Source organism: Chanos chanos, chromosome 2 (assembly GCF_902362185.1).
Source record: "Chanos chanos chromosome 2, fChaCha1.1, whole genome shotgun sequence".
Taxonomy (NCBI): Eukaryota; Metazoa; Chordata; class Actinopteri; order Gonorynchiformes; family Chanidae; genus Chanos; species Chanos chanos.
This window is the reverse complement of record NC_044496.1, coordinates 7,284,228-7,295,894: the sequence shown is the minus strand read 5'-3', so window position 1 is coordinate 7,295,894 and position 11,667 is coordinate 7,284,228. Positions and strand designations below refer to the sequence as shown.

The following is an 11,667-nucleotide window of genomic DNA, read 5'->3' as shown; positions in this document are numbered from 1 at the left end:
CCGTTCCACTGTATTTCATCCTGCTCTGACTGCAGCTTCTCTCTCTCTGCTCTCTGCTCTCTGCTCAGGTTTACAATGAATCTTTCATACGCCCAGATCTGCTAAGATATGAGCTGATACAGCCGTTGCCGAATGTTGAAGAACTTCAGGGTCGCAGATTGAGGCTGCTTCAGTGCATATTGTGCTCCATTTTTCTAATTTCTTATTTCTGTTTCTAATGAAGTATGACAACTACAGACCGGCTCTGCTATTAATACCAGTTCCTTTTCTTCTAGATTGAGCGAGAGATGACCTACCAGTTAATGTCTATCGATTCATTTGTTTCTGTATCTGTGTGATTGCATGTGACTGTGCGTGTGTGAGTGTGTATGTGCATGTGTTTGTGTGTGTGTGTGTGTGTGTGTGTGTGTGTATGTGTGTGTATGTTTGTTTTTGAATATTATACTGAGCCCCAGTAGGGATATTTTAAATTTTTTATCTTATTATGGATATGACAAAAAGTACCGTTTTTTCCTTTGGTTATGGTTAGCATTAAAGTTAAGGTTAGATCATTAAACTTCAGTTACATTAAGAGGTGTGAGTGTGTGAGTGTTTTGGCATTTTAGACTGAAAGAGGATTTGGGCTCAGAGTACAAAAATAACAGCTATGATGTCCTTGAATATGTCTGTTTCTTCCACAGCTTGTTTCAGTTTCATCACATTTCATCAGTCAGTGTCGCTGCTGATGCAATATCCAGTCATCCAGTTCGAACAGGACAATGCAACAGTGTCCTCTAGTGGTTATAATTGGAAACACACCCATTCAACATTAAATCCAACAACAGACAGACACCATTTATAGCGTTTATAAACATTATATCTAATAGGCTACGAAATGAGGTCCTTGACAGAAATAGGAGAACTAGCAGAACAAAACTAAGAATAAGGGGGGAAAAAAAAACAAACTTCCAGACTCGTCCAGTCAGATGGAAAAAAATGTCTCCTGACAGCAGAACTTTCAGCCAGCCAGCTTTCATCAGAACAGGACAAAGGCTTTATTCAAAATTAATCAATAAATTCTTTTATTTATTTTATGTTATGCAGCCTTTTGCGAACTGAAAGTTGTCAAATAACACAGCAAAAACAGTATAGTTGCATGAGCCCCACAGAAACCAGAAGAAAAAGATCAATAAGAAGACAAAACACAAGTACATTTTAATATGCTGTCGACCTGTGTGCAACGCTCTTCAATTACCTTCGCTGGATGATAAGTTTGTGTGAAACACATGCCCTGGCATTTTCTATAAGTGAGACTATATGACCAAAACACATCAAGAAACAAATAAAGAAATACATATTCCAGATATACTCCTTAGAAAAATAAAAGATTATAACCTGTACAAAAGAATAAGTCTTTGCATGGTTGCACATTCCCACATGAAGAATAAACAAATTTTCTCTTAAATTTGACAGCATCCTTGCTGCTATTGTAAGACTATCCTAGACTATTCATAGCCTGTGCGCAGTGTGTAATTGTGTTTGACTGATTCATTCATTCACGTGTTCACATTATTAACTGCTGCAAGCAGAGATGCAAACAAAGATTCAGGTCTCTGCAACAGAACTTCAGGGCAATCAAATTCAGCAACCTGAGACAGACAGAAATAGTTTGAGAGACAGGGAGAGAGACAGAGAGAGAGAGGGAGAGAGAGAGAGAATTCAAATATTTAAAGGGCAAGTTTCCTTTAACAAAGCCTCCAGAGTTAAATTGATCACATTGTCTAGGACAGACTTAATGAAACTCACTCGAGCAGAAGTTGTTTTTTTCTTTTTCTTTTTTCTTTTTTTTTTTGTAACAAGACAAAGCGTTGTGATGTTTGATGGTTTGTGTTCTTGTGGTGAGGGAAGCATGGTATGGGTGAACGTGTACTCACCTTTCCCTGATCCATGACAAGGATGCGGTCACTCTCCAGCACGGTGTGAATGCGGTGGGCAATGGTCAGCATGGTGCAGTGCTGAAAAGACTCTTTAATGGTGTGTTGAATAAGGGAATCTGTCTCTGAGTCAATGGAGGCTGTAGCCTCATCCAGCAGGATGATCTGAAGACAGAGGGAATTTCTCACTCTCCAAATGCCTATGACTAGTGCATTTCTAATGAAATCTAACCATAACATGATGAAACTTAAGCAGTAGAAGTTAGATATCAGATACATGCAGAGAAAACAATGCCAGCTTCTGTTCAAGGTTACCTATTTACTAGTGTTTTTTATTATAGTTAGAGGTAGTATTGTATATTATTTATTAGCATTTATTAGTATCAGCATCAGTGATGTTCTGATCATTGTAGAATTTTGATGTGTATCTCTAAAACAATATAATTAGCAGTAATAGGAGCAGTAGTGGGAGATAGCAGCAGACTTTGTTCTTGGTTATCCGATACTGTTTTCTTCTAGTCAGTGACTGATGGTAATGTTTGACTTGTTTGATGCATATGTCTGTGTGTGTGCGTGCATGTGTGTGTGTGTGTGTGTGTGTGTGTGTGTGTGTGTGTTGATTTAGCATGCTGTGTTACCTGACAGTGCCAATGAACAGTACAGGATCCTGTGGTATGACTTAGAGTTTACTTCGCAAGTCCTGCAGTCCCAAAGCACCAATGTCCACTCCATCAATCTGAATACTGCCCCCTGCTGGCTCCACCAAGCGAAACAGAGCTACACCCAGAGAGGACTTACCTAACACCAAAACAGAAAGTTACACACCTTACTCACACATTTCTCATCACTATTGCAAACTGTTGATGAAAATCCCTGAAAACGTTTGACAGCGTAAAGATAATGTGAGCTCCCCTGTACACAAAAAACTGTAGTGTAGTGTAATGTAGTTTCTACACATAGAAACATGTATGCACGTGTGTGGACTGGTTTAATAAATTTATATGTGGATGTATATATACACAAAATGTCCCATAAGTCTGTGGCTGGTGATTAACTTGAAATTGTTGTTAAAATTTTGTTCACTAAAGCACAGTGTATGATGCATGCTTTGCGACCACAGCATAACTCATATGATTATATGAAATCATACCAGAGCCTGTTCTTCCCACAATGCCCACTTTTTCATGGGCTTGGATGTGGAGGTTGACACCATCGAGTACTATGGGTGTATTCTCGCGGTATCTCATTGTGTAGTCTTTAAAGGTTATAGCGCCCTCTTGTGGCCAGCCCTACAGAAAGGCCCAACTGGTAAATTCATCATATTTCCACAGCATTATTTACATCAGCATAACAACATACGTTAATTACTCTCACCACTCTGTTGCTATTAGTTTCACTTTTTAACAGAAATACCACATTGATAGTTTTCTAACTCACATGGATTGTGGTCGCTGTAGGACTATGTGTTAATGGCCCATTATTAGTATTCAGGGACGTCACTGCCAAAACTCTTTCCTTCCTACTTCCTGTGCGTTATTTCACTATTTCTATGAGTTATTTCATATAACTGCACATCTTGATGGTACTTGGAAAAAGTCACGTAAGGGCAAAAAACGTCTGATTTTAGTTGGCACAGGTACAGTAGGGACATGTTGGCTGGTGAGCTGGAAACAGAGGAAAAAATATTACCTTTAACCTGTCAGAATTCCCTTGCTCTTTCTTTTTCCCCAACATTTTAAACCTTTGACACCATGATACAGCATGTTATTATTGGAGAGTGTTATTAGCAGACCAATTCCTTTCTATATGATATCGAAGCTTGATTGTTTTGTGCAACTTTTTTCCATTGAATATCACATAGATATTATCATATTTACCATTGCCATTTTTTTTATCAGCACCATATCATTCTAATCTAACACAAACTGCCTGTAGTACAGCTAAGATTTTTATTTTTTAAATACAGTACAGAATAGGCTACATTTGGGAAGTAAGCGTATCCGTAAATCCCGTGGATGAATTAGAATTGAAATATTACTACAATATTACAAAATAAAAAAGGACAAACCATAAATAATGACCTGTCTCTAATAACAGCCTGTCTCAAATAAAGGCCTAGTTCTTTCTTCAGTTGAGGTAAATAAAGGCCCTGGACACTATTTGAGAATTTATGGTATCTAATCCAGTGGGATGCATCGAATCACCATAAAGGGTGTTTTAAGGAAGAAATATAATGGGGAGGGGGAACTTTCCTGTAAATGAGTTCCCATAAAATGTATAAAAGTATGTTATTAAAGGACAAGTCTGCAACTTTACTTTTTTCAGTATTAGGTTCTTCCCTTAAAACAACTCAGCAGAAATTTAAAGAGGCCAAACCTTGGCCTCACTCGCTACTATGGTTTCTAAAGATGCTAAAGATGCTAAAGATCCAGTCTTCTCATCTGACATATTGAAAGCTATGGAAATACAGAGACATTGTAAGAAAGTAAGTCCATCTCAACTGTTGGGCCCTTCTGTTGGGCCCTTTTTCACTTCTGAGGCTGCTTGGTCTTGGTTCTGATCCTGTACAATTCAAAGGTCATAACAGTGAGGTTCAGCTTCTTCATTTTCAGTGTGACTGTTCAATTAATTCCATGTAAATGAACATTAACTATAAAATAATTTATGTGATGAACACCACAGAGGTCATGCCATGAAATACCGTAATTTACCAGGAACAGCATGTTGAGTTTAAGACCATCAGTTGCACTTAAAGGGACGTAATTTATTCTCAGTGAGGCATAATCAGTAACTAGAAACAGTAGCTTTGTGCTTACATTCGGCTGCTCCAGCTGGTAATTGTTGATAAGTTGAGCATATCGATCCTTTGCTTTCATCAGGTCTTTGTGTGTCCCAGCTTCTCTAATCTCTCCATTCTCTAACAGGAGAACCTAATCACAGAACTCCTGATACTGAAAATGAAAAAAAAGGAGAAGTCAGGAGACCAGAGGAAAGGTTCCAGCAATAACTGAAATCTTTATTGGAGTTACTCATTGAACAATTTCAAGACCAAAGGGAAATAACACCTATAATGAATTTGTGTTTGCATGAGTAAGCATGAACTATCAGTTCAAACGAGGTATATTACAGTCTTCCTCAACAGCATGAGACACTGCTTTATTACATAATCACCAGTTCAAACACCACTTCCCTATCTAGGGGAAAGGTTTGACAGTACATGACCTGTCTGAGAAATGGCACTGCAGTCAAATATTCACTCAGAACCTTGAAAATCCAACTTAAGTAGGGAAATAACTACTATAAAAACTATAGTATATACTGTAATAAATGGAATGAAATTGGTCTGTTTCCTGCTGTGGGCAGAGAATAGAGAATACTACGGTCACTATCCAATGACTGTATGCTAAATATCTGCTAGCTTGGCTCTTTACATGTGGTAACAAATCAGTACAGTATACAGTTTTGTTTTCTACCACAAATAAAGAAATGTAAACTCACTAAGAGACCTAAATGACTCAAAGATACAGTTTTGTTTCTCTGTAACTGATAACATTTAGCACAGGGATATTCAGCTGAAAAAAACTGAAACCAGTAGGACCTTGGGAATGGAGTCTAAGGTTTGAATGTGGCATGAAGTCTTATACCTGAAGCTGGTGTGTGACCAGAATGATAGACTTCCCCTTCAGCTCCTTCTTAATGCATTCCTCAAAGATGTGTTTGCCAACGTGTGCATCCACTGCTGAGAGAGGATCATCTAAGAGGTAGATGTCTTTGTTTGAATAGACTGCTCTTGCCAAGCTTATTCTCTGCTTCTGTCCACCAGACAAACCCCTCTCGCCAATCTGAACAAAAGAATAGACCATACACCCATGAGACACAAATCCCAAATAAATAAGATGTTTCAAAGGCATTTCACAATTTTCTAGTGAGCAAACCTGACAGTGTGTTAATAATAAAATGAAGTAGTAATCTTAAATCAAAGCATAACTTGAGAACTGAACTGGATAACTAAAAACCTATTAACATAGTATATCTAGGGAAACATAGCTCAGTCTTATCTCCAAAGGGAAAAAATTGCCAAATCGGGTTTGAGATTCACAAAGGTCCCAAAAGTTCACTGGAAAATGACTGAAAAATCTTTTTCAGTGTCTGCTAAATGATAACATGACGATGACTCCTTTTACCCCATTGGCGGTGTCATTGGCAGCTGACCGGCTGCTTTCAGGTGCGATTCAAGAGAATGAAGCTTCCTCCATCTGTATAGCTGAGTGCTGACTCTTTATCGTGGTCAGGTATGACTTTGGATTCTGAGTCAGCATCAGTTTCTGACAATTCAAAGTGAATATATATTTCATAAATTTCATATATGTGTGTCCGTTCAAATGGATGAACATCTTTGATGAAAATGAATGAATCGCTGACGATCAAATACCAGACTTGATTTACATATTTTAGTTTCAAGATTCTCAGGGGTTATATATAGGATATCAGACCGATACTGACTCAAATGGCTGGATAGGGTATTGGGTCGATCTATTTAATTCATTTCAATGTTATTCTGTGTTTACGTCTACGTGTGCGCACTATGTCATGTGTCAGCAGTGCACCGGTAGACCTGTATATTTTGCTAGAACGAGCGCTAACATAGTGTGGAGGGAGCTAACAACAAGGGGTCAGCAGTTTGGGGGTATTTCCGCTTGCTACGACAACAAGTTCTGTGGCTACTTGCAAAATTTGCAAAGCCAGTGTTTCGAGGGGTGGCAGTAGCACTGCGAAATGTAACACAAACAACTTAATCAGGCACCTCCAGAAGCCTAATGCCAAAGAACACAACGAGTTCAACCGAACAAAAAAAGGAGACGATTCAAAGAAGCAGTTAACTTTGTCGGGTGCATTGCAAAGACGAGAGATACTTCCCAGTGATAGTGTGAATATATATATATGTGTGTGTGTGTATGTGATGTGTTTCACAAAGTTAGGAAAGCAATGTTTAAGTCAAGCCTGATGTTTCCTTAAACATAAGAGAATGATCCCAGTCTTTCCCACGCAGTGAGGCATACAGCTTGTTAATTAAACACTGGTATTGGATAGGTACTTAGAATCGGCCGACACCCAAAGCCCAGGTATCAGTATCGGTATCAGGACTGCAAAACATGGATTGGTGCACTGTTAGTTATATATATATATATATATATATATATATATACACATATATATGTGTGTGTATATATATATAGCTTTCTCAAACTATGAGGGTGAAATATCAATATATTGTGGTCATGGCTCTTCCTTACAAGTGAGGATAATTGGATCTAAATCCTCTGTGAATTTTTTTCATGTGTAAAATGCTGACACAAAAGGCTCACACAACACACCTAGTCTTGAAGCACCTGCTCCTATAAAGGAGGTTACGACCAATGTACCAACATGTCTTTTATCTTTACTAAAAACGTGCGCAGAGAGCAACTAGTGTATCTTTACACGAAGACTGTGTAGTCAATGTTTATATGTACTCTTGCCTCAAGTGCGCTCTGATGAGGCAACCAAAAGGGGCATTGAACCATGACAGAAAACAAGAGACAGACAGACACAGAAAGTTCTGAAGGGATAAGGAAACAACATTAGTAATACTGATAAAAAAGTAGTGAAGTGAGGAGGGACAGAAGGAGTGGTAGTGGTAGTGCAGGCCTACACGATGATAGTGTAGGCCTGCAGAAAGAAGAGGAGAGTGAGAGAGTTAAGAAGGGATGGGGATCTGCACATAAACATAAAGTTTCATTATGTGTAACACATAGACCGTAGGCTGGTAACACTTCAACGGATTGTCTGGGTCATATAAGGCTTGTGTGGAAACGTTAATTATCATATGATAAATAATTTAAACTGCAGAACAAAGGCTGAGCATTTTATGATATAGTTTTCAAATCCTTCAATACAAATTAATTAAATGAAATCATGTACAATTCAGAAAATGAAGTATTAAAGAAAATGAATTAATTGGTTTATTTCAAGATTGGGAAAGTGCTATCTTGACACTGTCAGCTGACTGAGGACCAGAGGGGGAAATGAGAGATACCCACAGTAGAAGGACTGAGTGGGAACTTGAGTAATGTGTGAGTGATGAAGGTCATGATGGTGGCCAGGGTGGGAATGATGGCAGTTATGGAAGAATTCACACTCTGTGCGTAACCAGCTTTTTCCAATAGCGATCGCTCATTTTTCCTAATACCTGAGAGAGAGAGGGAGAGAGAGAAATTACAGATGTGGTTTGTCTGTGTCTCACAGTGACACAGATAGTGGAGCTGTAAGAGAAATAACCTATACTGAAAAACAGATCTTTCTGGAATACTACAACTGATAAAAGGCTATATAGAAATATTCCTCACAAAATTACGTCATAAACCTTTTGAGAAGATTAGCACTGAAAATGAAAAGTTTGATAGTATGATTCCTCCTCTTGTTAGCATACTACAAATAAAGCTCAAATGTTACAAATGTCAGGGCCGGTGAGGCCTGGTTAGTTGAGGACCCAAAAGCAGACTGAGCACAGAGTAAGTTTTTAGTTGGAATTTTAATAATTACAGTGATTTCCAGAAACCCAAAAGACAGTGGTCTCAGAAGGGCAAAGACAGGCAGAGGACAAAACAGGCAATGGTCCAATGGAAAAAGGCAAAAACTCTTCTTACAAAAACAGGCAATGATCCTAAGGCAAAAAGCAAAAACTCTTCTTACAGAAACAGGCAGTGATCCTAGGCAAAAGGCAAAATTTTTCTTCCAAAAACAGGCGATCAAACACATGAAACAGGAAAGAAGGCTAGATAATTTGGCAACAGGAGTGGAAACAGACAGGGCTTAAATGCAGTAGCTTGTTAATGAAATGGGCAGCAGGTGAACAGAGACCGGGCAGGGAACAGGGTAAGACATGGACTGGAACATACAGAAACAGGCAGACAAGACATCCAGGACACAAGGAAAACAAGGACTAGGATCTAGGAGAGCGGGACTGGACTGTGACAACAAAGGTCAAGTTTTATACCTGTGATTTCCTTCTCAAAGGATACATTTTCTTCCCAGGCATACATTTTAATGAGCTTGATACAGGTTAGAACCTCATTCATGGTGCAAATATGGTCGTCTGTCACAGTCACTGCCCGCCTCCTGAATACATTAATCAGTCTGGCAATGGAGATCTAGACAGACAGATAGATAGATAGATAGAAAGATAGATAGATAGATAGATAGATAGATAGATAGATAGATAGATAGATAGATAGATAGATAGATAGATAGATAGATAGATAGATAGATAGATAGATAGATACACCCACAGGTATAAACCCTGGATGGGAATGAAGATTAGGTAAATCAGCATTCCTATGATAGCAGTGTAGCCCAGGATGTAACGAACATATGCAATGAGTCAAGGGTGAAGGAAACTGACAACATGAACGTTCCTGGAACACTGAGAAGGATTGCAAGGTGTTGGTGGTTTATCTGATTCGAAAGCATGGGGCGGGGGTGAGGGGTGAGGGTGTTCCCCCTTTGCTGGTGTCTTCGCATAAAGGGGAGAGACCCTCCTTGAAACTGGGGAACGACTTGTCAGATAGTAGATAGTAGAATTTCTGTGTGACTTCATTTATCGCAAAAGGCCATATATATTTACAATCGAAATCATAGCAGCAAGGGCGCCAAACGAAACCTATAAGATTAATGTATAATTCATTTTTAATTAATGTATAATTAATGTCTAATATGTAAAAATAAAAAAATAACTGTAATTTACACTATGAGACAGAGTTACAAACATTGTTAATTAACAGAAACAGCCTGTTGTAGCAACATGTTTTACACGTAATAAAAAGATCAAATATATTTTAAGTAATAATATGTTTTTAATATTGTAGAATAAAGTCTTCAGAATGTAATACACACAGAATTACTTTTGTTTTATGTTTTTACTGGTAAATTATACTATACGCATTAATTATATTATAGGCATTTTATAAGAATGTTATGTTTTTTTATTAACGTTTTATTTGTTTTATTTGTTTATTTGTTTATTTTTTTTATTTTTTTACAATTCTTTTTTTTAAACAGTTTATAAAACTACTTTGATTTCCACATAACACATTTCCATATGTAAAATTAGAATGATATATTTTCTAATAACTAACAAAAACAGAGACCAGTAAATAGCAGGGAAAATGTTAAATTGCACTTCAATACAATACTTTTACAAACAAGCCCTCATCACTCCGACAAAAATTGCTGTAAAATTGTACTATACATTTTCTGTAAATGCATAAATAAATTAAAAAAATTACAGTATGTGCTGCTCCAGTGATTTTGTATGCAGCATTTTTAGTTCAGATAATCCCTCATGCTTTTCTATAACATGCATTGTCATCTGAAGGTGTAAACTTCTGTTCTGCTGATGTGAACTGGCAGATATTTTGAGCAGGAGTCTAAAACTCAAAGTGTCCATGTGTCAGTAAGAACCTTTAGATCTGGCCAAGATTATCTATTTGTTTATCTATAGACTGTACATCAGGGTGTACAGATAAAATTTTCATGCATAAAAACTGAAATAAAACAACATTACAGTTGTCCAACAGACAATTTTCAGACATTTGGAAAGTATTTCAACTTTTTAACACAAAATTTTAAAATGAAATTTTCTACAATTATTTATGTAAGATTTGTGTCAAAATACAGAACTGATATTTGATGTATGATTTATAATCCTGCCTCTTACTAAATTTCTCCAATAATAAACTATTAAACTACAATTAAGTGTCATTTTGTGGTCAGTGAATCATTTCATGGAACACTTGAAAAATCCCTGCATGCCAACTTTTAGCTTGTAAAAAGGGAAAAGATTGTAACCTTCTGAGGGTAGACTTTGAAATACATAATTACTGTTGACACGGCCATGCTGTACAGATCTGCTTCTTGGCCAGTCAGGTGCGCAATAGGTCCCGACCCAGTGAGCAATTACAAGCAAATTACTAGCAAAAAGATAAAAATAATGACAAGAAAAGCAGGATGAGGAAGGTGGTGATGAGGAGGAGGCTGACAGGGAGGGATGAGGAGGATAGAGGGGAGTGGGGCACACCTAGGAGGAAGGCAGCAACACTCACACAAGGCATTTGTACTCATTCCTCTCGTGACATTCCTCTCCTAGATTGTTCAAGCCTGCTTTGCTGATGTTCATTAAGAGCTGAATAATACTGTAGGATACTGTTGATTTTAAGTGGATTAAAGATGAAAAACAATGTAGATTTTGCCAAAACCTATTATTTATCTGAGAATAGAATAGAATAGAATAGAATAGAATAGAATAGAGCAATATGCAATGAGACACTCTATATGTGAACTTGTAATGGGTGATGCACAATAATGAATTATAGTTTGCTTGTGGTACTATACTATTAAGTGAGTGGAAGAGACTGGTTTCTTTTGGTGTGGATTACATTTTGTAAGAATACATCAAATGTGACTTTAGGTTCATATAGAGGATAATCTTTTCTGTCATGGCTGGCTCATGGAACTCCTCAACTGCTCTCTGTAAGGTGTAGATAAGCATTTTGATACAGCTGTTGTAACTGTATGAAGTTGAGAGGTGTCACTGACAGTAACACCATATTAATGTGTTAAAGCTGAAAAAAAAAACCCTGATAAATTCCTGATTTAGGCCTATTCAGTAAACTTTCCATGTAGCAGGTCTCGACAGCTCCATAAATTTAGCTGTGTT

At 37.5% G+C, this 11,667-nt stretch overlaps 1 long non-coding RNA gene across 1 annotated transcript; it reads right to left on the bottom strand.

Moving 5' to 3' along the window:
• Nucleotides 1-4,424: 4,424 nt before the first annotated feature.
• On the bottom strand, nt 4,425-4,827 carry LOC115806196 (uncharacterized). Its single transcript, XR_004025114.1, has 2 exons — nt 4,730-4,827; nt 4,425-4,475 (listed from the first exon to the last, which is right to left on the bottom strand). It is a non-coding gene; the product is annotated as an uncharacterized LOC115806196 (long non-coding RNA).
• Nucleotides 4,828-11,667: the final 6,840 nt, after the last annotated feature.